Here is an 11,823-nt window from a genome sequence, read left to right on the forward strand (position 1 = left end):
TCACAGTCTAGAAGGGGGAGACAGGGAACAAAACCAAACATATGAACAAAATCAAATGAATAGATATGTACAAGTGAAATAAATAAATAAATAAATAGAGTAATAAATATGTACAAATCAATCAATCTTACTGTGTGCAGAGCACTGGACTAAGCGCTTGGGAAGTCCAAGTCGGCAACGCATAGAGACAGTCCCTACCCATCAGTGAGCTCACAGTCTAGAAGGGGGAGACGGAGAACAAAACCAAGCATACGAATAAAATAAATAGAATAGATAGGTACAAGTAAAATAAATAAATAAATAACTAGAGTAATAAATCTGTGCAAACATATATACATATATACAGGTGCTGTGGGGAAGGGAAGGAGGTAAGATGGTTGGAGAGGGGGACGAGGGGGAGAGGAATCAATCAATCAATCAATCGTATTTATTGAGCGCTTACCGTGTGCAGAGCACTGGCTAAGCGCTTAGGAAGTACAAGTCGGCAACACATAGAGACAGTCCCTACCCAACAGCGGGCTCACAGTCTAGAAGGGGGAGACAGACAACAAAACAAAACATATTAACAGAATAAAATCAATAGAATAGATAGGTACAAGTAAAATAAATAAATAAATAACTAGAGTAATAGATATGTACAAACATGTATACATATATACAGGTGCTGTGGGGAAGGGAAGGAGGTAAGATGGGGGTTGGAGAGGGGGACGAGGGGGAGAGGAAGGAAGGGGCTCAGTCTGGGAAGGCCTCCTGGAGGAGGTGAGCTCTCAGTAGGGCCTTGAAGGGAGGAAGAGAGCTAGCTTGGCGGATGGGCAGAGGGAGGGCATTCCAGGCCCGGGGGACACACAATATAATCACAATTATAATTTAAAAAAAGTCCAGGTCATTCATTCATTCATATGTATTGAGCGCTTACTGTGTGCAGAGCACTGTGCTAATAATAATAATAATGATGGCATTTATTAAGCACTTACTATGTGCAAAGCACCGTTCTAAGTGCTGGGGAGTTTACAATAATAATAATGATAATGGCATTGGTTAAGCGCTTACTATGTGCAAAGCATTGTTCTAAGCGCTGGGAGGGAATACAAGGTGATCAGGTTGTCCCACGTGGGGCTCACAGTCCTAATCCCCATTTTACAGATGGGGCTCAGAGAAGTTAAGTGACTTGCCCAAGGTCACACAGCAGACACGTGGCAGAGCCGGGATTCGTACCCACAACCTCTGACTCCAAAGCCCGGGCTCTTTCCACTGAGCCAGGCTGCTTCCCCATAATAGTGGCGTTTATTAAGCGCTTACTATGTGCAAAGCACCATTTTAAGCGCTGGGGAGGTTACAGTGTGATCAGTTTGTCCCACGGGGGGCTCACAGTCTTCATCCCCATTTTACAGATGAGGGTACTGAGGCCAGAGAAGTGAAGTGACTTGCCCAAAGTCACATAGCTGACAAGTGGCGGAGGCGTCATTTGAACCCATGACCTCTGACTCCAAAGCCTGGGCTCTTTCCACTGAGCCACCATGCTTCTCTAAAGGTGATCAGGTTGTCCCACCGGTTGGGGGAAGGCTCACAGTCTTCATCCCCATTTTACAGATGAGGGACTGAGGCCCAGAGAAGTGAAGTGACTTGCCCAAAGTCACACAGCTGACAGTTGGCAGAGTCGGAATTTGAACCCATGACCTCTGATTCCAAAGCCCGGGCTCTTTCCAGGGACCCACGCTGCTTCTCAATTTGGGGGGAACAAGTTGGCAACAGCAGGCTCACAGTCTAGAAGGGGGAGACAGACAACAAAACAAAACATATTAACAAAATAAAATAAATAGAATAAATATGTACAAATAAAATAAATGAGTAATAAATACGTACAAACATATATACAGGTGCTGTTGGGGGGAAGGAGGTAAGGCGGTTCATGTCTCCCCACTCCTCAAGAATCTTTTTTTGATGGCATTTATTAAGCGCTTACTATGTGCTAAGCGCTGGGGAGGTTACAAGGTGATAATAATAATGATGATGGCATTTATTAAGCACTTACTATGTGCAAAGCACCGTTGGGTAGGGACCGTCTCTATATGTTGCCAACTTGTACTTCCCAAGCGCTTAGTCCAGTGCTGTGCACACAGTAAGCGCTCAATAAGTGCTTTGCCATAGTAAGCGCTTAATAAATGCCATTAAAAAAAATAAGTACGACTGAATGAATGAATGAAAGCACTGTTCTAAGAGCTGGGGAGGTTACAAGGTGATAATAATAATAATAGTGATGGCATTTATTAAGCGCTTACTATGTGCAAAGCACTGTTCTAAGCGCTGGGGAGGTTACAAGGTGATAATAATAATAATAGTGATGGCATTTATTAAGCACTTACTATATGCAAAGCACAGTTCTAAGCGCTGGGGAGGTTACAAGGTGATAATAATAGTAATAATAATAATAGTAATAATAATAGTGATGGCGCTGGGGAGGTTACAGGGTGATCAGGTTGTCCCACAAGGGGCTCACAGTCTTCATCCCCATGATGATGATGATGATGGTATTTGTTAAGCGCTTACTATGTGCGAAGCACTGTTCTAAGTGCTGGGGAGGTTACAAGGTGATAATGATAATAATAGTGATGGCATTTATTAAGCACTTACTATGTGCAAAGCACTGTTCTAAGCTCTGGGAAGGTTACAAGGTGATAATAACAGTGATGGCATTTATTAAGCGCTTACTATGTGCAAAGCACTGTTCTAAGCGCTGGGGAGGTTACAAGGTGATAATAATAATAATGATAGTGATGGCGTTTATTAAGCGCTTACTATATGCAAAACACTGTTCTAAGCGCTGGAGAGGTTACAAGGTGATGGTGATAATAATAATAATAATAGTGATGGCCTTTATTAAGCACTTACTATGTGCAATGCACTGTTCTAAGCGCTGGGGAGGTTACCAGGTGATCAGGCTGTCCCACGGGGGGCTCTCAGTCTTCATCCCCATGATGATGATGATGATGGTATTTATTAAGCGCTTATTATGTGCAAAGCACCGTTCTAAGCGCTGGAGGGATACCAGGTGATCAGGTTGCCCCACGTGGGGCTCCCAGTCTTCATCCCCATTTGACAGATAGGGTAAGTGAGGCCCAAAGAAGTGAAGTGACTTGTCCAAAGTCACACAGCTGACAATTGGTGGAGCCGGGATTTGAACCCATGACCTCTGACTCCAAAGCCCGCGCTCTTTTCCACTGAGCCACGCTGCTTCCCTCCCTCCGCACATCCGCCAAGCTAGCTCTCTTCCTCCCTTCAAATAATAATAATAATAATAATAATAATAATAATAATGGCATTTGTTAAGCGCTTACTATGTGCAGAGCACTGTTCAAAGCCCTACTGAGAGCTCACCTCCTCCAGGAGGCCTTCCCAGACTGAGCCCCCTCCTTCTTCTCCCCCTCCCCACAGCACCTGTATATCTGTATATATGTTTGTACATATTTATTACTCTATTTATTTTACTTGTACATATCTATTCTATTTATTTTATTTTTGTTAATATGTTTGGTTTTGTTGTCTGTCTCCCCCTTCTAGACTGTGAGCCCGCTGGTGGGTAGAGACCGTCTCTAGATGTTGCCGACTTGGACTTCCCAAGCGCTTAGTACAGTGCTCCGCACACAGTAAGCGCTCAATAAATACGAGTGAATGAATGAATGAGCCGCCCATGGTCGCCCACCCACCCCCGCATCAAAGAGAAACTCCTTACCGCGGGCTTTAAATAACAATAGCGATGGCGTTTGTTAAGCGCTTACTAGGGGCCGAGCACTGTTCTAAGCGCTGATGATAATGATGAGGATATTTATTAAGCGCTTTATGCTGAACACTGTTCTAAGCGCTGATAATAATGATAAGGGTATTTGTTGAGCGCTTACTTTGGGCCGAATACTGTTCTAAGCGCTGATGATAATGATGAGGGTGTTTGTTAAGCGCTTACTAGGGGCCGAGCACTGTTCTAAGCGCTGATAATAATGATGAGAGTATTTGCTAAGCGCTTACTTTGGGCCGAGCACTGTTCTAAGCGCTGATGATAATGATGAGGGTGTTTGTTAAGCGCTTACTAGGTGCTGAACACTGTTCTAAGCGCTGATAATAATGATGAGGGTATTTGTTAAGCGCTTACTTTGTGCCGAGCACTGTTCTAAGCGCTGTTAATAATGATGATGGTATTTGTTAAGCGCTTACTGTCTGCCGAGCACTGTTGTAAGCGCTGATAATGGTGATGGTATTTGTTGAGCGCTTACTAGCTGCCGAGCCCTGTTCTAAGCGCTGATAATAATGATGATGGTATTTGTTAAGCTCCCTGTGCTGAGCACTGTTCTAAGCGCTGATAATAATGATGAGGGTATTTGCTAAGCGCTTACTAGGTGCTGAACACTGTTCTAAGCGCCGGTAATAATGATGAGGGTATTTGTTAAGCGCTTACTAGCTGCCGAGCCCTGTTCTAAGCGCTGATAATAATGATGATGGTATTTGTTAAGCTCCCTGTGCTGAGCACTGTTCTAAGCGCTGATAATAATGATGAGGGTATTTGCTAAGCGCTTACTGTGTGCCGAGCACTGTTCTAAGCGCTGTTAATAATGATGATGGTATTTGTTAAGCGCTTACTGTCTGCCGAGCACTGTTCTAAGCGCTGATAATGGTGATGGTATTTGTTGAGCGCTTACTAGCTGCCGAGCACTGTTCTAAGCGCTGATAATAATGATGAGGGTGTTTGCTAAGCGCTTACTAGATGCCGAGCACTGTTCTAAGCGCTGTTAATAATGATGATGGTATTTGTTAAGCGCTTACTGTGTGCTGAGCTCTGTTCTAAGCGCTGATAATGATGATGGTGTTTGTTGAGTGTTTACTAGGTGCCGAGCACTGTTCTAAGCGCAGATAATAATGATGAAGGTATTTGTTGAGTGCTTACTAGGTGCCGAGCACTGTTCTAAGCGCAGATAATGATGAGGGTATTTGTTGAGTGCTTACTAGGTGCCGAGCACTGTTCTAGGCACAAATAATAATGATAAGGGTATTTGTTGAGCACTTACTAGGTGCCAAGAGCACTGTTCTAAGTGCTGACAATAATAATGAGGGTATTTGTTAAGTGTTTACTGTGTGCCGAGCACTGTTCTAAGCGCTGATAATAATGATGATGGTATTAGTTGAGCACTTACTAGGTGCTGAGCACTGTTCTAAGCGCAGATAATAATGATGAAGGTATTTGTTGAGTGCTTACTAGGTGCCGAGCACTGTTCTACGCGCAGATAATAATGATGAGGGTATTTGTTGAGTGCTTACTAGGTGCCGAGCACTGTTCTAAGCACAAATAATAATGATAAGGGTATTTGTTGAGCACTTACTAGGTGCCGAGCACTGTTCTAAGCGCTGACAATAATAATGAGGGTATTTGTTAAGTGTTTACTGTGTGCCGAGCACTGTTCTAAGCGCTGATAATAATGATGATGGTATTAGTTGAGCACTTACTAGGTGCTGAGCACTGTTCTAAGCGCAGATAATAATGATGAGGGTATTTGTTGAGCGCTTACTAGGTGCCGAGCACTGTTCTAAGCGCAAATAATAATGATAAGGGTATTTGTTGAGCGCTTACTAGGTGCCGAGCACTGTTCTATGCGCTGACAATAATAATGAGGGTATTTGTTAAGTGTTTACTGTGTGCCGAGCACTGTTCTAAGCGCTGATAATAATGATGATGGTATTAGTTGAGCACTTACTAGGTGCTGAGCACTGTTCTAAGCACAGATAATAATGATGAAGGTATTTGTTGAGTGCTTACTAGGTGCCGAGCACTGTTCTACGCGCAGATAATAATAAGGGTATTTGTTGAGTGCTTACTAGGTGCCGAGCACTGTTCTAAGCGCAAATAATAATGATAAGGGTATTTGTTGAGCGCTTACTAGGTGCCGAGCACTGTTCTAAGCACTGACAATAATAATGAGGGTATTTAAGTGTTTACTGTGTGCCGAGCACTGTTCTAAGCGCTGATAATAATGATGATGGTATTTGTTGAGTGTTTACTAGGTGCCGAGCACTGTTCTAAGCGCAGATAATAATGATGAAGGTATTTGTTGAGTACTTACTAGGTGCCGAGCACTGTTCTAAGCGCAGATAATAATGATGAGGGTATTTGTTGAGTGCTTACTAGGTGCCGAGCACTGTTCTAAGCACAAATAATAATGATAAGGGTATTTGTTGAGCGCTTACTAGGCGCCGAGCACTGTTCTAAGCGCTGATAATGATGATGAGGGTATTTGTTAAGCGCTTATTAGGTGCCGAGCACTGTTCTAAGAGCTGGGGTAGATACAAGGTAATCAGGTTGTCCCATGTAGGGCTCACAATCTTAATCCCCATTGTGCATATGAGATAACTGAGGCCCAGAGAAGTTAATCAATCAATCAATCGTATTTATTGAGCGCTTACTGTGTGCAGAGCACTGTACTAAGCGCTTGGGAAGTCCAAGTTGGCAACATATAGAGACAGCCCCTACCCAACAGTGGGCTCACAGTCTAGAGGACTAAGTTAAGTGACTTACCCAAAGTCACACAGCTGATAAGTGGCGGAGTCAGGATTAGAACCCATGACCTCTGACTCCCAATCCCGGGCTCTTTCCCCTCCCTAATCAGCTCTCCCCATCTCAGGATGGCACCTGGAGGGTTTCCAGGACTCCACCACTCTCGGCTGCGAGAGGGAGGGTCAAGGGGAGGCCTACCCATTCCATTCCTCGGTTGGCCAGTGGCTAGTGAGGGAAAGGCAATCTGCTATGAGTCCAGCGCTCAGAACAGTGCTTTGCACATAGTAAGCGCTTAACAAATACCAACATTATTATGATGATGATGAGTCCAAACTCACCTGTGCCGGGCAGCAGCAGCATGGGAGAGAGTGGAGGGCGGAGACCCGTGAGCCCACTGTTGGGTAGGGACCGTCTCTATGTGTTGCCAACTTGGACTTCCCAAGCGCCTAGTCCAGTGCTCTGCACACAGTAAGCGCTCAATAAATATGATTGATTGATTGATTGACTGCGCAGAAGAAGGCAAAGGTAAACCATTTCCGTATTTTTTACCAAGAAAACTCTATGGATAAACTACCCGAACGACCGCAGCTGGAGAGTGGGGCATTTGGGGAGATGTGTGTGTCCGTGGAGAAGCAGCGTGGCCTAGTGGAAAGAGCTTGAGGACCTGGGTTCTAATCCCGCCTCTGCCACTTGTCTCCTGTGTGACCTTCCTCCCTTCAAAGCCCTACTGAGAGCCCACCTCCTCCAGGAGGCCTTCCCACACTGAGCCCCCTTTTTCCTCTCATTCCTTCAATCGTATTTATTGAGCGCTTACTGTGTGCAGAGCACCCATCCCCCCCACCCTACCTCCTTCCCCTCCCCACAGCACCTGTATATATGTTTGTACAGATTTATTACTCTATTTTACTTGTACATATTTACTATTCTATTTATTTTGGTAATGATGTGCATCTAGCTTTACTTCTATTTATTCTGACGACTTGACACCTGTCCACGTGTCTTGTTTTGTTGTCTGTCTCCCCCTTATAGACTGTGAGCCCGTTGTCGGGTAGGGACCGTCTATATGTTGCCAACTTGTACTTCCCAAGCGCTTAGTACAGTGTTCTGCACAGAGTAAGTGCTCAACAAATACAACTGACTGAATGAAGGAATGAGTGACCTTGGGCAAGTCGCTTAACAGAGAAGCAGCTTGGCTCGGTGGAAAGAGCCCGGGCTTGGGAGCCAGAGGTCAAGGGTTAGAATCCTGGCTCCGCCACTTGTCAGCTGTGTGACCTTGGGTATGTCACTTAACTTCTCTGAGCCTCAGTACCCTCATCTGTAAAATGGGGATGAAGACTGTGAGCCCCACGTGGGACAACCTGATCACCTTGTATCCCCCCCAGCGCTTAGAACAGTGCTTCGCACATAGTAAGCGCTTAACAAATGCCATCATTATTATTATTATTAACTTCTCTGTTCCTCAGTTTCCTCATCTGTAAAATGAGGACGAAGAATGTGAGCCCTAGTGGGACAGGGACTGTGTCTGAGCCGACTATCTTGGCTGTACCCCAGTGCTTGGCACATAGTAAGAGCTTAACAAATAGCATAATTATTATCATTATTATTATTAGGGAGTCACTGTAGGTCACAGATGACGTGACAGCATAAGATAAGGATCAGCTCACCCTCTCCTATCTTACCTCACTGATCTCCTACTACAGCCCAGCCCACCCACTTTGCTCCTCTAATGCCAACCTACACACTGTACCTCAGTCTCATCTGTCTCAACACTGTCCCTACAACCTCCTTCGGGTCTGGGACTCCCTCCCCTTTTATATCTGACAGACCACCACTCTCCCCATCTTCAAAGCTTTACTAAAATCACATTTTCTCCAAGAGGTCTTCGCAGAAGCCCTCATTTCCCCTACTCCCTCTCCTTTCTGGATCTGTGTCCTGGAGGCCCTCGATAATCACGCCCCCCCACAACCCTACAACACTTATGTTCAGGTACGTAATTAATTCTGATGTCTGTCTCCTCTTCCAGACTCAAAGCTCTTTGTGGGCGGGGAATGTGTTTACCAACTCTGTTGTGTCATAATCTCACAAGTGCTTAGTACAGTGCTCGGTGCAGAGTAAGCGCTCAATAACTACGATTAATTGATTGCTTGATTGGAAGGCAGGGGGGATGAGGGCTGTGAGCCCACTGTTGGGTAGGGACTGTCTCTATATGTTGCCAATTTGTACTTCCCAAGCGCTAAGTACAGTGCTCTGCACATAGTAAGCGCTCAATAAATACGATTGATGATGATGATGATGAGGGAAAGAAAAGGAGGGGGGGAGAAAGAAGAAGAAAATAAGAAAGAGGGGGAGAGGTGAAGGAAGGAAGGAAGAGAGAAAAAGCAAGATACAAAAAACAAAGTTCAGGTTTCTCCTTTCTTCAGTCTCAGCAGCTGAATCGCCTTACGGCTCAGAGTTCCCTTTCTCCTTTCTCTCAGCGCAGTAATAATAATAATAATGGCATTTGTTAAGCGCTTACTATGTGCAAAGCACTGTTCTAAGGGCTGGGGAGGACACAGGGTGATCAGGTTGTCCCACTTGGGATTCACAGTCTTAATCCCCATTTTACAGTTGAGGTAACTGAGGCCCAGAGAAGTTAAGTGACTTGCCCAAAGTCACACAGCTGACAATTGGCAGAGCCGGGATTTGAACCCATGACCTCTGACTCCAAAGCCCAGGCTCTTTCCAATAAGCCACGCTGCTTCTCTGTAGCAGGAAGCAATGGATGGCGGTTGGTTTATTACTAAGAAAGGGACATTATAACCTTTCTACCAGCCTACCCTCAGTAGACTAGCCCTCCCAAAAAGGCAGGCACCTGACCATCCAGAATATGGGGCTCCATCTTGGGTAGTGCCCAAGGCTATCACTGAGGGCTTTTGGTTTCTGGGCTTGTCGCTAAGGTCTCGCTGCCACGAAGTCCATGGGGCAGGAAGACTCCCTGTGCCTTTCTCCCCTTTTACCTTTAAAGTCTAAGACATTGCTCCAATTTGAACAGGGAGTTGCTTGGAGACTCTACCCCCTACTCTTTTCCCTCATCCTCCCTCAAAATTTCGGTCTTAAGCTAGAAAGCTGTCCATCTGAGAGATGGACTTGGTGCCCTCCTCTTTTAGTGCCTCCGTTTCTCCACTCTGAAGAATGGGGGGAACGGGCCCTTTCCTCCCATCCGATGCACTAGGACATGCCAAAGGCGAGTGAGATCGTGTTTCCGAAGGGGTGTCCGCTTCCCAGAGTGAGGCCAAGATAAACAGAATCATTAACAGTTTTCATTAAAGTAATATTTAACGCCCACCTAGGGCCTGTGGGTGGAAGAGCTAATGAAGGGGAAGCAGCGAATGCTGCTCATTGAAGGGGCTACGTAAACACGCATAGGAAGGATCACACCATTAACATTAATTATCGTTATCATTTTTATTGGTATTACTGAGTGTGAGAAACAGCTGGGAAATAGGGGGAAACTGACCAGGGGGCCTGACATTCCACCGGCCTCGTACCGGGCCAATATCACCGACTAAAGTAGCCGAGTGCTCTGACCGAGCGGCCTTGTTGCCGAGCCTTGAAGTAAACTCTCCAGAAAAGTTTTCCCATCCCAAGCCGACGAACCCAGACTCTCTCATCTTATTCTAGAATATGGCATAGTTGGCTGCGTCCTCAAGCATCGCAAAAATGGAGATTTTTTTTTTACTGTATAAAATGACTTGAATTCAGAAGGATGAGGGGGGTGGGGGATGGGTGTTCACGTGTCCCTTTGGTTGAGGCCAGGGCAGTGGACTCTGCCTTTCCGAACCGTCGATCCTGAGGCTGTTGACACAGTTGCCCGGATACCCTGGCGTTGCTAAGCTCCCCCGTGGTGGCCCAAACAGTCGGGCAGGCCTGCAGCGGGCCCCCGGCTCCCCTCGGCCGTTGGAAGCCGAGCCCGGGACTCCACGGAGAAACAGCGGGCAAGGTGGCGCTTGCCCTCCTGCCTGGCAGCGTGTGCTGTTGCTTTGGGGTGTTGGCCCATTTCCCTGGCCACCCCCTTCCCTAGAAGTACGAGGTGCGAGGGGACTAGTCGGGCACGAGGCTTCGGGCAGGCCGGCGGGACCGGGGAAGACGGCCGACCGGAAATAGCGTGTGTGGCAGGGGCGGGAAACTGGGCAGATAGGAAGAGGAGGGGCAAGGAAGCCGAAGAAAGAGGTGCCAAGGATCTGGCGGGACCATCTAGGGGTTCTGGTCGCTCCCAGAAGATAGGAAAGGTTTGTGCCGAGGGTGTGTGGCTCATGGGGCCGCAGTCCTAAACCAAGGCCCGGGACCTTAAGAAACGTGGACAGGGATTTATCCTGGGCCCACGAATTGCTGAACTGAGCATGTTTTAAGTGGCCCTCAGCCCTAAGAATGGGGCCTGGGTATTGGGGATACAGGGCTGAAGGTCTCCCCTAGGTCCGGCCCTTTCCCGGACTACCTTGGTTCCACTTGGACCACGGGCATGCCCTCCACTCTTTTCCCACCCCCTCCCTTCCTATCCCCTAACTAGCTCCCTCGGCCTTCGTTCAACCTTCCCCACCGCTTCAAGTTTCCTTTTCATCTCCTAGAAGGCACCTCTTGGTCTCTCTCCCAGCCCCAGTCTCACGAGTCGCCCCTCCTAACCCTGTCAGTGCAGGAAAATGCACAGCAAACCCCGTGAGTCAGGCCCAGGCGTTGTCAACGAGTCACGGGCATCTGGGTTGCCACATATGAATTCCTCCTGGCCCGAAGTTTGCCAGCCTCCAGGAAAGACAATCTGGAAGGTATTTCCATTCCTAGCTCTGGGATTGATGGGATGCTAGAGGTTTAGTAGAGGCTTAGGAGAGACTGCTGCTGTTTTCTGATGGTGAACATCATCATCATCTTCAACGGTGGCATTTACTGAGCGTTTAACTGCGTGCAGAGTGCTGTACTAAGGGCTTGGACGGGGACAGAGCAGTGTGTCACTTCCCCGGCTCAGTGAGTACCCCTGAAATTGCCAGCTGGGCGAGGGAGCGTTAGTAGGAGGCATGGGACTTTCAGGAGTAGACGACTGCTCCCCAAGTCCCTCCAGAAGTGGACAGGTCTCTGTGAGGGCCCCTCTGCAGTGCTCTGTATTCTCATTCCTCAGCAGATGGCAGCCCAAGCTTTGCCCTCGAAGCCTCCAGAAGACTGCCCTCCTCTCCAGCCTGCCGCAGACCGTTTTATTGGGGCATCCTGGGGGTGAATGGGTGGGTGGGTAGATAAAGGAGTGTGTATGTATATGTGGGAGG

This window comes from Tachyglossus aculeatus, chromosome 5 (assembly GCF_015852505.1).
Source record: "Tachyglossus aculeatus isolate mTacAcu1 chromosome 5, mTacAcu1.pri, whole genome shotgun sequence".
Classification (NCBI taxonomy): domain Eukaryota; kingdom Metazoa; phylum Chordata; class Mammalia; order Monotremata; family Tachyglossidae; genus Tachyglossus; species Tachyglossus aculeatus.